General features: G+C 45.3%; 1 long non-coding RNA gene across 1 annotated transcript in view; it reads left to right on the top strand.

The window, feature by feature from the left end:
• Positions 1–16,149, top strand: part of LOC130518308 (uncharacterized) — a 63,720-nt gene that overhangs the window by 45,840 nt on the left and 1,731 nt on the right. The gene's annotated exons all lie outside the window — the stretch shown is intronic.

The following is a 16,149-nucleotide window of genomic DNA, read 5'->3' as shown; positions in this document are numbered from 1 at the left end:
AGACAAAAGTACACAGCAGAAGATGAAATACATCCCGACTGCTCAGGCATCGCTCTGGTTGAAGCTCCTCTGATAAGCAGAGCCTGTTGGAGGGTCGACGTTTGATGTTTCTTTCATCAAATTTGATCATTTCAGATGAGCGGATTGTTTTTGATTAACTGCAATGAGGAAAACAACCACGGCGCACGTCTGAACCTCTCTTATTTAACTAATATTATAAGTTTACTTGTCTGTGACGGTACACAGGCCGAGCATTCGTGCAACTCCTTGGGATGTGTCGTTGGCTTCCTGATTTGTTTTCATCTTAATTAGTTTTTCCTCCATGAAGCAACTTCTTTGATTTCTATCAGGGTACAGGATGACAAGAGCATTCGACGTCAACGCCGTCGGGTTCCCTTGATCATTCACAGGCAAGAAAACTAGATCATCCACAGTTCTGAAGCTGAGGGTTGGAACTGACATTTTCTTCCTAATGAAGGGAAAATCAGAGTTACTGATCAGAGAGTTTGCAGACAAACACCGAAGCACACAGCACATATGCAGAGTGTATCTGGAGCACGTGAATGATGGCTTTCTATTAAATAAACAAGGCTGTAACATGCAGCTAAGGGTGATGCCATTATTGCCTCCAAATAAATTAGCAGTATAAGATTTTTACCATTTCTTACTTTGTGTCTTTTTGGTTTGGACAGGAAAAGGGTACTTGAGGATGTTATGGAGGAAAATAAGGTGTGGGATCCTAATCAATGATTTTCTCCATCTTCTCCTCATTAACAATTTATTTGGGAGAGTGAGCATCTTTCAATGGTTTATTCTACACCTGAAGATGCAAAATATCTACTTTGTTGCAGTAAGACTGTGTCTGTTGGGCAGTGAAACTGGAAGAAATGTTTAAAGAGTTGAAATAACGAGGAGAACCCACTGGCCCACTTGATGGGTTCCAAAGAAACAGCGGAACTTGTTATTAAGTATGTCAGTGTCAGTTGATTTGCACAAACAGCAGGGAGGAGGTCACCAAAGATCCCACAAGCTGGACGTAGCATCTTATTGCTATGCTACTGTATGCTAATCATGACATGTTAAACAGTGTCACCCCAGAGGTGATGATTGTCTCCTGGCAACAGAGCAAACTGGATAAGTTTGGTCCTTAACTTTTGATGAAGAAGGATCGAACCACTGGGTTGAACATCGGTGACCAGAGAATCTCCTGCAGTGGAGGTGGGAAGAGGCCACTGGTGAGAAATACTGGTGTCACTGGCAATGATGCTGGTGAGGTAAAGCCTCGGGAACGGTGCGCCATGACAGATTAATTAACACCAATCTGCCCTGCTGTCCCTCATTAGCGCATGAGCCGTGACAAGCCACAGCTAATAGATAATGTATGTGGGGGTGGGGGTGGGGGGGGGGTGGGGGGGGCTGAGCAGATGAGTTAATGAGATAAATATCCTGTTTAAAAAAAGCAAGGTGAACAAAGCATCAGACAAATTAGAAGGTAGTTATTAGAACTATTCACACCAAGATGGTAAAAAGGGTGGGGGAGGGGATTGAGAAGGTCCGATGGGGGGAGGGGGTGGGGGATGGGGGGTCGGTCGAAGAAGCAGAGTAAACCATTAGAATACGTGTAAGATCCTGAATTCAGTAGAGCTGAGGTCCTTTAAACTGAGCACCTAGAGACACACACGCACGTAGACGCTGATGCTCAGCTACTGTTTGCTTACACACAGACGCACACACACGAGCGCACGTGCACACACACACGTACACAGAATGATTAATGTCTCTTTGCTCCACACACTGACCCACAGGGCACAGCAGGCCAGTGGCTGAACACAATTTATTAAGTAGTGCAAGTAAGTGTGTGTGTGTGTGTGTGTGTGTTCAGTTCTTACCCAGACCTTACATGCAGAGGGCTCTGCACTTGGTCTGCTCACTGGAGAATTTTCAATCATCTGCAGACGAGGGTGCACACGTGGAAATTGGGGGAGGGAGGGGCAACTTGTGTACCAGAGGGATATGGCAGTGTATCCATGGAGATATGTCTCGTCATGCAGTCTCGATGTGCCATCCCATATGGAGTTTAACCATCACTATAGTTCCACTGCCGATTCACCTATTTTCTACTTTATGCCTTTATCAAAATGCATTCAAAAGAAAATACGATGAACACGAGAGGCACTTTTTGAAAGCTGATTCTCCAAAGTGTCGTGAAATGATTTCATCATCCTTTTAAAGAGGTTCTGTAAGAGGATGAAGGAAAGAGTACGGCGCCATAAAACCAGTGCTAATGTGGTCAGGACACATGTCTACGCTGGAAGTGTGTGTGTGTGTGTGTGTGAAACTGGTGTAAAACAGAAATTATCTGTGCGCCAAGACCTCCTTTCATAGCTTTTCTTAGCAACACGGTGCAATCTTGAAACATGCAGAGCAACAGCAGAGAAGACGACGGCGAGAAAACATCTCTTTGCAAATGTCCGTTGGTTTGGAAGAGCAACATTTGCAAAAACGCGGCGCCATCGATCCCGTTATTGAACCGTTGGCACAGATTTTGACTTGATTTAATGCTGCGTTGTGATTAGCTGACACAAAAAACACACAAATGAACACCTACACAGTAGAATAGCGTGTTTGTGTCAATGTAGGACTACCATCCTGCACAATAGTCTCAGCTCTCTACTAATTCACTAATCTAAAATTGAATTAAATGGCAGTCAAATGTGACCTGAGGATTTAGAATGTCCGTGTTAAGCCTGCACACGGGCCTGTGTGTCCTCAGGTGAACATTACAATCGATGGTTGCTACAAACCCAAGGCTGTAGCAGATATTTCCATTAGCATTCCCCGGCTGTGGCGTGCCCGCCTAACCGGCACGACCACACGTGCGCGGCGAGTCTCAACATGCGAGAGTCATGCATAATTCATAGTTACACAGCAGCTGATCTATAGTTCCTGAGATGCTTCCAATAATGGAGTAACACTTACTGACAAATCAGCGGACTCAATGCGGGATGTTTCCCGCGGGCTGACATTTGTGGAGATGATTGGGGTTCCGAGGTAACGCCGCCGACGGCAGACAGAGCGACTGATTGCTGCCATGGCGATGCTGGTTGCAAATTTCAAGCGACTGCGAGCGCAACTGAATGCTTCTGAGGAGGCGTGATTGGAGTTTTTGGATTTATGGCCTCCCTAAAGGAGCGTACGGGAGTCAAAACAGACTCCAGCCTGGATCGCTGGGTTGGATCACAGGGAAAATGGTACTTTTCAAAAAAAGGAGGAACCCCGGAAGCCAAGCTGCCGCAGCTCTTCAGCGCCTGGGCTCCAAAACAATTCCCTCATCCATCCATCTTTTAATACTTCCCCCCTCACTGGGTCTGGGATGGCAGGTCCACACAGAGACTCCTGTTGACCTATTGTGTGTTTTTAGACTGTGGGAAGTCAGGGAAGCCCCAGTAGGGATAGAAGCTGGAACCCAGCTTCTCCCGCCAAAATATGAAAACGGGGTTCACAAGACTGACCTGACCTGTCACAGAGCTGCCAATCAGAGCTGCCGGCTGGAGCTGGAAACCCGAAATATCATTTTGGGTGCTCGGATTCAGAGTGGGGGTTGAGTGGCAGGTCGCAAACACTGTAATCACTCAGGAGGTTGTGACAAGTGCATCCTTCTCCCGTGCTCTTCGGGGTGTTTGAAAATGCACTCTATAAACAAGGATGCTGGACTCTGAAGCAGCTTGAGGGGTGCGGGGGGGTCAACTGAAGCATCTCTGTGCCGAACTCTGCAACAGAAGCTCATTTCAGCTCCATTTGTCACGTAAATGCTTTCAGACAATACCCGGAAAGCATTAAAATATTTTTTTCTGGTAATCCAGCTTATACCGAAGCTTGATGATCGGTAGCAAACGCGCACTACATCATTGCCCATGAGGCAACAGCTTGTTTCCATGAGAATTCAAAACACATCTTTTTCTTCCTTTCACCTTGCCGAACCCCAAACCAAAGCTCGTGAGCACAACAAATCTGAATAAAGAACAGAAAGGGCGACGCAAGTGTGAAGTTTAACTGGCCTCTACTAACTGCAGATGTGACCCAGATGAAGAACTGTGACATAGATGTTCTAACAGTTCTATTACTTCGATAACTGTTGGCTTCCACGGCAGCACAGAACAAAAGACAAGAAGACGATTCCACAAGTCAAGTGACTCGGCATGACACTCGATAACATCGATTCCGCATCTGGGAGTAAAAGAGGGATCTTATTAAATGTCCTGTTTAAGGATCATATTTAGAGGAACCGACACCACGGAACAACCTTGTCTAATTCATTACTGCAGAATGAGATGGAACCGCCGCACATCGTCGTTAACGCTGCCCACAGTCCAAAATTAGCGAGCTTTGATCGCAGTAAGTCCTGCTCAGTGAGATCCCTCATCGGCTCCGGCAGTCCAACAGATAATCCCGCCAGTCGGAGGCACGTTTCGGTATTTACGAGAGATTTGTTCTGCGTGTTCGATCCCGTTCTGCACCAGTGTCCTTCTCCTTGAAAGGAGATTATTCCCTTTTGATATTCCCTAATGATGACTTGTGTCCTCCAGCCCCCACTTTTTATCCTAATGCCCACAAGTGAAAGTGTGAAGGGGAAATAATAACAAACCAATGGTATGGAGGGTGGTGGGGTGGGGGGTGGGGGGTAGCTGTGGTTTAGGACAGATTAGCAGTAATTCCAGGTTATTTCAGTTTGTGACTTTAAGACTTTTTGCATGGCCTCCCTGGGAAATTGAAAGTGCGGCGCGATTACCCAAATCAGATGGCTAAGAACTGGCACTCTGGCAGACCACAATTACTCGGATCAGAGCCGAGTGGGTCCTATCTGGCTAATGACCACAGTCCATCGTTTATCACGTGCGGAATCAAAGAGTGGATTGATCCTGTGTTCATTTCAGGAGCCTCACAGTGCAGAAACTGGGATGCTAATAATAGCGTCTCCCTGCGCAGAGAAAAAAAGATACATTTGCAAAACTTTAAGTTAGCATTGAGTACAAATGAATATGCTTTATATGTAAAGCATGCGGGCTCACCTCTGGGCAATGCTCCGGCGTTATTCAGCAGATCGATTCTTTTTATTCCTTTTGTAGTCATGCATATCTTATCAAGGACAAGAGGAAACCAATTTCCTTGTAATTCCTCTCAAGATGCGCATACATACTGGGACACAAAACAGGATTTACAAACAACAAAATTCAGTTTTGTCCTTGTGGAGGACGGGCTGTGTGTAAGGGACATGCAGTATTGTTTACTGTTAAAGGCACAAATGGAATCTCAGAGAGGTTTCATTCAGCTCAACTGTGTCTTTTTCTTATATTTAAACCTATAGTTTCCCTTTAAAAGATATTATATATATATATATTTCTTATAGATATATTTCAGTTTTTTCCCCTCTTTTTTCTGATGAATCACTTAACTTGTGTACCATTAGGCTCTTTAGTTGTGGCATGAGGCTGAGTATCATCTCAGCTCTTATGATTAGCCACCAGACTCCAAGGTCATCTAGATGGAAACCAGGGAATTATTCTGCCATCACGTATATTTATATGGTCACTGCTAGTGTAGAGCTGATTTAAATGCCGAATAACATTCAGTTTGGTGTCACATATTTCTTACTAGAACACAGGGTTAGGCTTTGATATTATGCTTTGTATACAACCAAAGTGTGCAATTACTTGGAATTAAAATCGTTTAATTTTCCTCACATATGCTTCCACGGGAAATGAGTTCCCGTGCGTTTCTCACAAGCACCCGATGAATGTACCGTATGTTTTCAGCATCACTGACACTCTCAGACGTTGCCTCCAGAAAACCTCCAAGCTGTTGAAGATCCGGACTGAAGCTCACACTGTGCAGCAGAGAAATGTGCCGATCCGGCAGCCGCGGAGCCTGAGTCAGAGCAGAGATGGTGGAAAGTAATAGAAATGGAAAGTAGCAGCAGCGAATTTGCATGTATAGGACTTGTTGCTGACAACAACAGCTGGAGGGGGTCGACTGACAGTTCACAGCGCTCCACTGGCAGAAACCCTATATCTGGAGGATGGAGTAAAGAGCAGTGTGTCCATATAGCTGGAGGCAAATGGATGGCTGTCCAGCGTTAGAAAAGCGAGCCTTTGTGGGTCTTTAGCGCTCTTTATTGATTGAATGTTTCATTTATTTATTTATTTTAATGCTGTTGAGCACATGTGGCCCTGGGATGGGTCCCTCTGCATTTTGGAGTTGACAGATAAGAGCTTGGCAGTCGTGACTCCCGTGACCTGCATGTCAGAGTGCAAACAGCCGGCGAGAGAAGGAAGCAATGGCGGGTTAGTGGGTCAAATTCCTGCGCCGGTTTGAGAGTGTTTCTCGAACCAGGGTAACCCCTACCTCTCTCTGAGGAGCTTAAACTGTTCGCTTTTAATTGGTCTTAAAGTTAGTCTGAAGGCGAAAAGGTCTTCTGAAGTCAATCAAGACTCACCGCTGACTACCCGTCTGAGTCTCACTCATTCTCTGGGGGCTTCGAGTAACATTTGAAACATTTACATAAGCAAAATGCTAATAGAGGCACATGCTAATGTTGGTTTCTTGGCAGTGGTGGAAAGTTCAGATCAGACAAAAACACCTAGTGAGTCCACCAGTCAGAATAATTATGCAGCAATGGGAACAATACTAATGAACTCTCAAAGATCGTTTGTCCTTTTTTCTAAATGGTGCCAACCCAAGTGACCAATATCAAAGTCTCACTTTGGCTGTAAGACCTTTGTGTTTCACTCACTTCTGTCAAAGCTGACATACAAGGCTTTTATTTTGTTGATTACATCACACCCAGAAGCAGAAAAAGGATGCTGGTAAATCTCCCAAGGGGGCCTTTTCCTATGTATCAATTCACACCTCCCACGTAAGTAATATGAGCCAATACCACATTAAATGCATAACATTTATACTGCGCCACATCAATTAGCTGTTTTACAGCTGTAATTTTTCATTATATTACCATGACTAGAAGACAGCCTGCATTTCTTTGAGCTGAGTGGGCGTTTAAATTATGGCAAACTTTGATTTCACTGTTAGCAATGTATAGCTAACTAAATACGGATCAGTGAGCCTTCAGTGCTAGTTTAGCTTTCGCCCACCAGACCAGCTTCCTGATTTTTTGGTGGCATATTTATTTGCAAGTTACAAATCGACACAAAGCTGTTGCCTGTGCTAACACTCACTTTTGCTGCTGCCACAGTCCCTCTGAGGAAACGCTAAACTTCATTACGTAAAGGCAATACATCACTTCAGACTTTTATTGCCTAAGTCACCTTCTTGTCTATGTGTGCTCTTATATGCCCAGTCAAACTCTTGTTAAACACGCACATTATGGGGATATTAATTATAGGGGAGCATATATAATTCATTTACATATTCATATACATAATTCACCACCTCCAAATGTTCCTTGTCGTCATTGACAGAGTGAATTTGTCTTTGACTGGGTTTGACTTTACATTGAAATCTCTGGGCTCTCCTTTGTCTCCCCGTGAGACAGCATTTAATGAAACATTTAAATATTTTTGCTCCCAAAGTTGTTAACCTCCTCCTCTCGGGTGTGCTGTGATGTGGGCGCAAGGAACGCTGGCACTGTCTTTTTCCTCAACAATGTCCTCTCTTGTTTCGCTCGGTTCACTTTCAGTCATCGAATCATTGAAGGAGGAGATGAAAGAGGAACCCTCTTAAATTAGCACCACTGGATCCAGGTATAACTTCTAAATTCACTTTGTTTGGTAAGAGCTGAATCCATGAAGAGAAACGTATTTGTCAAAGTCCTCTCTTTGGCACTCCTCTGTGCCTCTCTCTTGACCCACACTTCCCCGTATGAAGAGTTGTTTCCTAAATCATTGTGTGACTTGATCAGTCAGGAGAATCTAATAAAGTTTATTGATCTCATTGAGCGCTCGGATCCTAAGAGACGGTTGGTGGGATGAAACAGCCTCCGGAACGGGAACAATCCCAGAGTTTGACCTTGCATTGGTGAGACTGTTGCAGGATATGCATCCTTCCCGCCTCACTGAACCCCAGACATTCACATAAAAGCTTACACCAGGTTGAAAGAAAGTGGTGCATCTGTGATTACGTTATGACCCTGAATCCCTAGAAACTGAGGTCTGGCTGTAGTGAAGAAGGGTAACGGGCATAGGGTCTCTGAGGCAAATGTGTGTGTTTTAATAGTTAACCTTTGATTTAATAATTAAACCTCTGTAGTCAATGATTATGCAGACTAAGTGCTTAGAGTTACGCATAGAACCACGAGAAATTAAGCAAGCAATGTAATCAATGTGTAATCAATGTTTGATGTCCCTGTTCTATATATATTACTGTTTGATCACCTGCTATGAGATGGAAAGTCCGGGAGAGTTACCAGGGGGTTAATGGAAAGTCCGGGAGTTACCAAGGTGTGGTAACAAGAGCTGGGAGGTTGGCTGTTTGAACAAGAGATGTCTGTTTTAAAAAAAACATGTAAGGTACATCTGACTTCTGATAAGTATGATAAATGGTACATAATGGTGGAAAATGAGAAAGAATGGCTAACTAGAAGGAGGAGCCCGGGGCGGAGTAACCCCAGGCTCCGAATAGTATAAAAGATGGGAAATTCTCATTAGTTTCTAGACTTAGCCCGGGCTACTTCTCATGTATGGTGAATTGTGAATCGACAATAAACCATAGTTTGGACCGTGAACCAGCTGATCCTGACTCATCATTCGACCTTGTTGTGGTATCTCCGCACTTCAATTCATTGGCACTGGCATAGGTATATAGAGTTAATGTGAATATAAGTTTAAGTGTTTTAGCGTAGAGGAAAATCCACGACATGGCCTTAAAGAATGGAGGAATAACCGAGGCAGCAGTTTGGCGGTCGAGACAGCACAAAGAGGAAGACAACAGCCATGAGACGGAGTCTTATGTATAAACTCAATGCCTCTGTTGCTGCGTGCCTGTTGGCTCAGTGACGTTAATGTGTACGGACACTTTGCGGGTCCCACAGTGACCATTGGAGTAACGGATCAATCAGTGCTGGTCGAGTAGACAAGCTCCCCACGCTGATACGATTGTCTTCCATTAAGCAGCAAAAAGTCATATTGATTCTGGCCATTATGTCACTAAAAAAGTGGCTGTCTGGCTCTTCTTTGAGCCCATTGTAGGTGCTGAATTGAGCGGCATGAGGGGAGTTAAGACAACAATGGCAGCTACAAACGTATTACTCATAACAATCAGGCTTTTTAGAAAGACATGGCAGCAAGTGCAACATGCCAGTTTTATTCAAAAATGCGACAACAAAACTGTTGTATAGAAATATCCCTTCGACTGATTGATTTTTTCAAAGCAGGGGCTTTTATGAGTGTCCTCCTGCACAGCAGAGCCGGCATCAGTGAACAATGAAGGGCACTAAACAGAGTTATCCAGGAAAAGTGATAGAGGGCCGCTGTGTTGCCACGCAGACATGCAGGAAGGGGAGGATAAAAAGGACCCAGGGGCAAAAGGGGGTCGAGGTTACGCTGGAGTAGAGCGAGGACAGCCAAGAGCTTCATTACCTGAAAAAGGCAGAATGCCCATATTCAGCTGTGACGACGAGGCGTGCAGACGTTTTGTCCAATGAAGTGTCCGCCGCTGCTGCACTGATGGCAATATTAATGTCTGCGACCAAAGGTCTCCCCTTCAGCGGACAGGGGCTTCTTCAAGTGGAGCATCTTGTGCGTCCTTTACAGGAACCATCCAGATGGTCTGATGATGAGCTACAGCTTTGCTTCTGTTGCCATGGCATTTTCACGTGTTGAAACACTGGAGGTGTTCAGCATCACACGGAGATGAATGGAAACATGCAGCCATTGTAAGAGGCGAGCCATGCAAGATGGTCGAATTCAGAAGCCAAACAACAACTCTGTAGCTTTCTGATGCGTGTTCTTATAGCACTTCCTCTCCTCCTTGTGTTTGTTTTGTGGCCAACACTGTTGCAGGAACTCACCGTTGAGCAGTGCAGCCTCTCAACCTAAGAGGCCTAAGAGGAGCACACCTGCTGGCAACCAGATGAATGCAAACAGCAGCAGTAGCCTGTAAGCTAGTGCCCCCCTTCATTCTTAGGCCTATTTCTTTGTGGAAAATATGTATGAGTGGTTAGCACTTATGGCTAATTCACTGCAGCACCTGAACTCTCCACCAGTTTAGTATCTAAATTGAGCAAGCAGCAACTGCATGGAGCAATTAAAGGAGTACTTTTAAAGAAAGCAAAGATGATGTTATCACAACGCAGGACTGAATGGGGACATCGGGCAAGTGGGCCCAGCTGTGTGCCTGAGCAGAAGGTCATGAGGGTAGCTCCATGAATCACCCCCAGCAGGGTTAGGCTGCCACGGATCCCCATGATTTATCCTCAGGGGAGACCTGCCATGAGCAGAGGTCAGATGCACACCGTATACAGTCAGGTCCATACGTGCCAGGTGGTCACCTGTGTCCGCCTGTGCAGCACACGTACAAAAAAGGGGCCTCAAATCATCAACAGCACACACACACACACACACACACACACACACACACACACACACACACACACACACACAGATGAGAAAACATGCAAATGCCACTCAGGCTCAATGTTATTAGTGCTACAGCTGCTTCTGTTTGCTTACAAGCAAGACAAACTGCCAACAAAAGGCCGATAAGCAGAGCTATCCATCTTTGAGGGTGTTTTGCAGAGCGGGTTGATTTAAATGGGTGCAGGTTGTTACAGGAGGCAAGGTTGGGGTGAGGTGAACAGCCGGAGAAAGATGCTAATGTGATTTTGCGGGAATCCCCCCCTCCACTGTGACAAATGGCTTGGATGCAAAGCAGGAGAAAGGTCAAACGTACATTCTTCTGTTTTCCTCAACCTTTCACACCTCTGCAACCACCATGTTTGACCTGCATGGACGGAATAAACATAAATGCAGCTACTTTCTGTGGCCTGTTGTTATTAAGTTGCAGTTTTGAGACGTTCATTTTGTGTTTTGATTTATTTCTCTTGACGACAGCCAGCCAGGAAAAATTAATTTGCTCTAATAGCCGCCGAATTTAACTGAGCTGCAGCTCAACTGCTGCAACAGCGTGCAATATTTTACCCTTTAGAAAAATGATTTCCTGTCTCCTCCAGAATTTATGTTCTACTTGGACAATAAATCAGAACCCTGCTAACTAAAGCCTGATGATATAAAGGGATTAGATTCAAGGTTCCTTTGTAATTGGACACGCGTTATTGTATAAGAACATATTGCAAAAGTAAATGCTGCAACAACCACTTGTTTGCAGACATCAGCAAAGAAAACAGCTCAACACACAAAGACATGAACAAGAGGAACCAGAACGCTGCACCCAAGCTGAAAGGGCACAAGCTAAACTGTGGAGAGGGTTTAAAGAGACCAGGAAGTGGGTGGAGCCAATCAGAGGCAGGTGTGAGTCATTAGGGGAAAAAAAGGGTGGGATAGGTGAGGGAGGGGCCACACAGGGAGAAACCAATACAAAGATAATGAGGGGGGAGCTGAGATTAAAGCTAAATGTGACACCAAACAAGGAAATAAGACCACAACTTCTCTCCACAAGGATGCTGCTATTCTATTCTATTCTATTCTATTCTATTCTATTCTATTCTATTCTATTTTACTCTCTTTGCTGTAAACTGTTACATTTCTATTTGCTCAGTCAAGTATATTTTTAAAGGATAATGACTTAAGACAAAAACATAATTGAAAATAAACAATCATGACTTCTCAGCAGTTGCGTGAGAGCCTCAGCAGGGGGGCAGGATGCCCTCGGGGCTGACACTGAAGCCCAGAGGCTGAATATTCACACATGGGAATGTGTGCACAGCTGCTAAAGAGCAGGTCGCACATTAGATGGTCGTCTCTGCCATCGATGAGGAAATGTGTGGGAATGAGAGGAGTGCCAAAGGTTTGAGAGGGCTGTAAATGTGGATGGATGGATGGATGGATGGATGGATGGATGGATGGATGGATGGATGGATGGATGGATGGATGGATGGATGGATGGATGGATGGGTGGGTGGATGGATGGATGGATGGATGGATGGATGGATGGCTGGATGGATGGATGGATGGATGATGATGGATGGATGGATGATGGATGGATGGATGGATGGATGGATGATGGATGGATGGATGAATGGAAAACCTGTGAGATCTGAGTGGAGAAGACACTGAGATGATGCTCGTCTGTCCATAGCTGGTGTCTGCCGCATCTTTCTGCCTCTGTGAGGTCAGGGAATTACTTTAAATGAATTGGTGATACAGGGAAAAAAATGTTGAAAACACCATTAACTTGTGCTGACATTTATTATTATTATTAGAATTCCAGTTTTTAACAATTTCTTGAATGGTGACGGCATCTACACACAACGTCGAACAAGCAATTCCTAGCATTGTACTGCCTAATTAAAGCGAGCGGAGCGGCGGTAGATGTCATTTTTGTCTAATTATTCTGCAGCGCTGGGCAGCAGAGGACGCTGGCGCAGGTCCCGGTTGGTAAGATCCTGCAGCGCACGTGTGAACCCAGCGCACGCAGGCCTCTCTGACGTTGCCAGCACAACCATTCATGCCTCTAAAGTTGGCTGGAAGCTTTCCTGCTTGGATCTTCTGCTGGCAGGGGCTCCGTAGTATTCCCTGGAATATTCCCACTGAAAAGAAAGAAAAAAGAAAAGGAGTTTTAGTTCTTTTTTTAAATCTGTGGAGACCATGTTCAGCCTCAGCAAAGCGCCGCTGACATCAGGTCATCCTAGTGCTGGTGGATGTTCAGTGCCGGCCGTTAGTGGCCATTTCACTAAACCTGCTTCAGACAGCAGAATAAGATTAGAAACAACTTAGCAAGATTCTGTGTCAAAGCAATTAAAAGGACTAAGTGTAATCAAGCAGTTATCATGCGTGTATTTATGAAGATTTTAGCATTTAGCAGGCTTTTCCTGCTAGTGCTTAGATTTTAATTATATTGATCACTGAATCAAAGACAGCAGCTATCTGATGGAGGAGATGCTTTGATGCCAAGATGACGCATTCTAAAGCTTTTTATGAATGGTTTATGCATGATCAGGAAATGGAGCTTGTGTCTTCATGAGGAGAAAACCCATTGGGTTCCCTCACTGTCATCTGTAAATATCTGAGATCGGTGAAGCTGATGTAAAGAACCTAGCTTGAAACGTCGCCTGTGAAAAGAACATCAGAGCCAATCTGAACATTAGCGGCGCACTAATGAATCTTTCTGTCCTTTTAGCTTTTCGTCTCTTCTTTTGCCGGCTTTTCATTTACTTCTCCTAGTCGCACGAAAGTATCCAGTGCGGATTAAAAATCAAAACAAAAGACAGTGTCACGTCGGAAAAAGGAGCTCAACTCCCTCCAAAAAAAGAGGCTGCGAGCACGTGATATGAAATCCAAACGTTCGATACTGTCTGTTAATATTTGCTGTACTATTAATACTACATTCATCCATCCCCCGCCGCCCCTCCTTCGTAGACACAGTGGAAGCAGGCAGGAATAAATCAGAGCTCCAGCCAGCCAGATGAGGTGTGTTTCACACTCGAGGGGTGACCCACTATGCACAGTACCGTGGGTCATTAATCTCTTGGTGAAAAGCCCTCTGGCCTCAAGCTGGCACAGGTAGAACCGGAGCTGGCTGGGCTGAATGTGAGCCTGCAACTCTAATGGTTTCATTGTGCTATCAGTTGTCAGATAGCACAGAGCGGCCGCTGTTGACCTAAATGGGACGGAACCCCTGCCAAGACCCACAAGCCCTCCTGCAGCAACGGGGGCAGTGTTTGAACTGGATTTGGAGCGGCGCCGTTGCAGGTTGGATCTGGGCAGCCTGATAAGACCACTGGGGGAGGGAGGGGGGCGTTTGGACGGCAGCACATCGGCTGCATCCAAGGGAGCGGTGTCGGGAGCATTATTCAAAAGTATCTGCATCTATTGTTCAGGGAGCATGACTCATTTCAATAGTCATTTCTGGCTTTCACAGGAGGAGTTTAAAGGTTCCGATTCCCACGCAGTGACGCTGCTGATACATGATCAAGACTAAGCTTTTTCCTGGATGTTTACATTCTCTGGGAGTGTTTGTGACATTCATTGTGCAGTACAAAAGGTGTAACATGCACATAGGTTCAAGCCACAGGTGCCGGCATATGCTCTGCTAATGCTCTATTACCTGATGGGCTCAAGTCATTGGTACGTTTTGCCTTTCGCTGACTCAGCAGAAAACAACAAAAACGACTGAGTCATGTGTCACAGAAAACAGAATCAGTGTTAACCTGACAGGACAACATTGTAGCAACGGGTTAATTCATACGAGCCAAATTGAGTCTGTTTATTCTCTAATTCAGCATCCCAGACAAACACCCCTCCCCCTCCCCCAGGTCCCAGATGGGTGTATTCAGGAGCATCTGCATTGCGGAGGCTCACAGCTGGAAAAGAGTCAAGATTTATTCAAGTCAAAGCTGAACTTCAACTTAAAACCGGGCGAGAGTGGGGAGAGAAAAGTCCCACTGATTCCCAAATGTCAATTACATGTTGTTTTCTTACAGACGGAGACAAAATTGTGTCTGATTGTTGTTTGCTGGTTCTGTGGACGCAGGAAACAATCAGACATGGGCGTATTGGAAAAGAGGACATGTCTTTATGAGGCTGGTGGTGTCCCGGAGATCATTAATTAGGCTTTGCATGAAGACTGCAGACAGGAAGAAGAGTTAATCTGCACAGCAAAATATGCGCGGTCACAACCGTACTTTACAACAAATGAAAAATGGCTACAGATGGGGCTTCGAATCTGACTGGTGGAAAGTTTGGAATTAAACACAGAGTAGATATTGAGTTCTTGATGGATGGTTCAGCTGCTGCTGAGGCTTCTGCCACCAGCTCTGCCGATACCACACGGCTGTCTAAGTATCAACGGCCATTGATGCCGCAGTGAAATATTCATTTGTGATTGACCAGATCTGACTGGACGGGCAAACTGGTGTGAACAGCTCTGGTTTGCCGAATCTCCCAGCACGCTACTTCACCAGCGTTCCCTGCCTGTGAAGCCTCTCCATCACCCAGATTATGGAGTACATTATCCTTGCATCCTGATCTAATTCACGTCTCTATCTGTGTAGACTTTCAAATCCTTTAAATCCTCTGTCAGGCAGGATCTATGTAAAGTGTGTGGATACATGTTTATGCTGTGTGTGAGTGATGACTCCAGCCACTGTAACACAGTTATTACACCCCTAACAGGTTGTGGAGAAAAAACACAAAGTGGATTTTTCTCCTTGCTCTCATCAATAACAATTGCAGTAAAGAGAATTTACTCGAGCATGTGATATTCATGCAGCCAGCAGGAGAGGCTGTGTCTGACGCTGCCAAACCAATTTGCCCATTCTGTCACCCCCCCCCCCATTCTTTACACTCATTCTTCCTCCGCCACCCGCTGCCTGCCTTCGTTCCCTCTCACCTAACAGATGGGGGTGTCAGTAAATTTCCACCCAAACACGAGCCAGGGCGGAGCTGCGGCGCTCATTTGCATGTTCTGAAGTGAGGAGTTGTCTGACGGGTCAGGGGAGGTGTCGCTGCTGCGCCCTCTGCGCGGCGAGGTCAAGGGTAGGCGACCGGCGACAGTTGCTGCTTTTTTCCCCTCCTGTTGCCATGGCCTCAGCGCGAAAGTAGATGGGAAAGAACCCGTTTGACTCCAAATGAAAGCCCACTTTCGTTCACCCCGCTCGCAGACTTACAGCAGTCGTGCATCTGAAGCCGGTAGTTCAGGAGCTTAGCGGTGGTTGGCGCTAAGGTCGTTCCCCGCTGAGTGACAAATGCATACTTAGTCTCTGCTAATGTGCCTTCACAACATGCTAAATTATGCTAAAATGCTAAAGCTATGTCCTGCAGAGGACTTACTATGGCTCAATAATTCAAGGTTAGGCACAAGATTGGGAGTAAGGAGAAAACTGAGGGTGATCCAAGAGCTATAATTTTTTGCCGGGAAGGTGTTTCACTACATTTGAGAAGGAGATGAGAATTATACATAACTGCAAATAGCTTAGCATGACCCTAAAGGCACAATTTCTGGGCACAGATTTGCAATGAC

This window comes from Takifugu flavidus, chromosome 21, assembly GCF_003711565.1.
Source record: "Takifugu flavidus isolate HTHZ2018 chromosome 21, ASM371156v2, whole genome shotgun sequence".
Taxonomy (NCBI): domain Eukaryota; kingdom Metazoa; phylum Chordata; class Actinopteri; order Tetraodontiformes; family Tetraodontidae; genus Takifugu; species Takifugu flavidus.
This window is presented reverse-complemented; position numbering and strand designations above follow the sequence as displayed.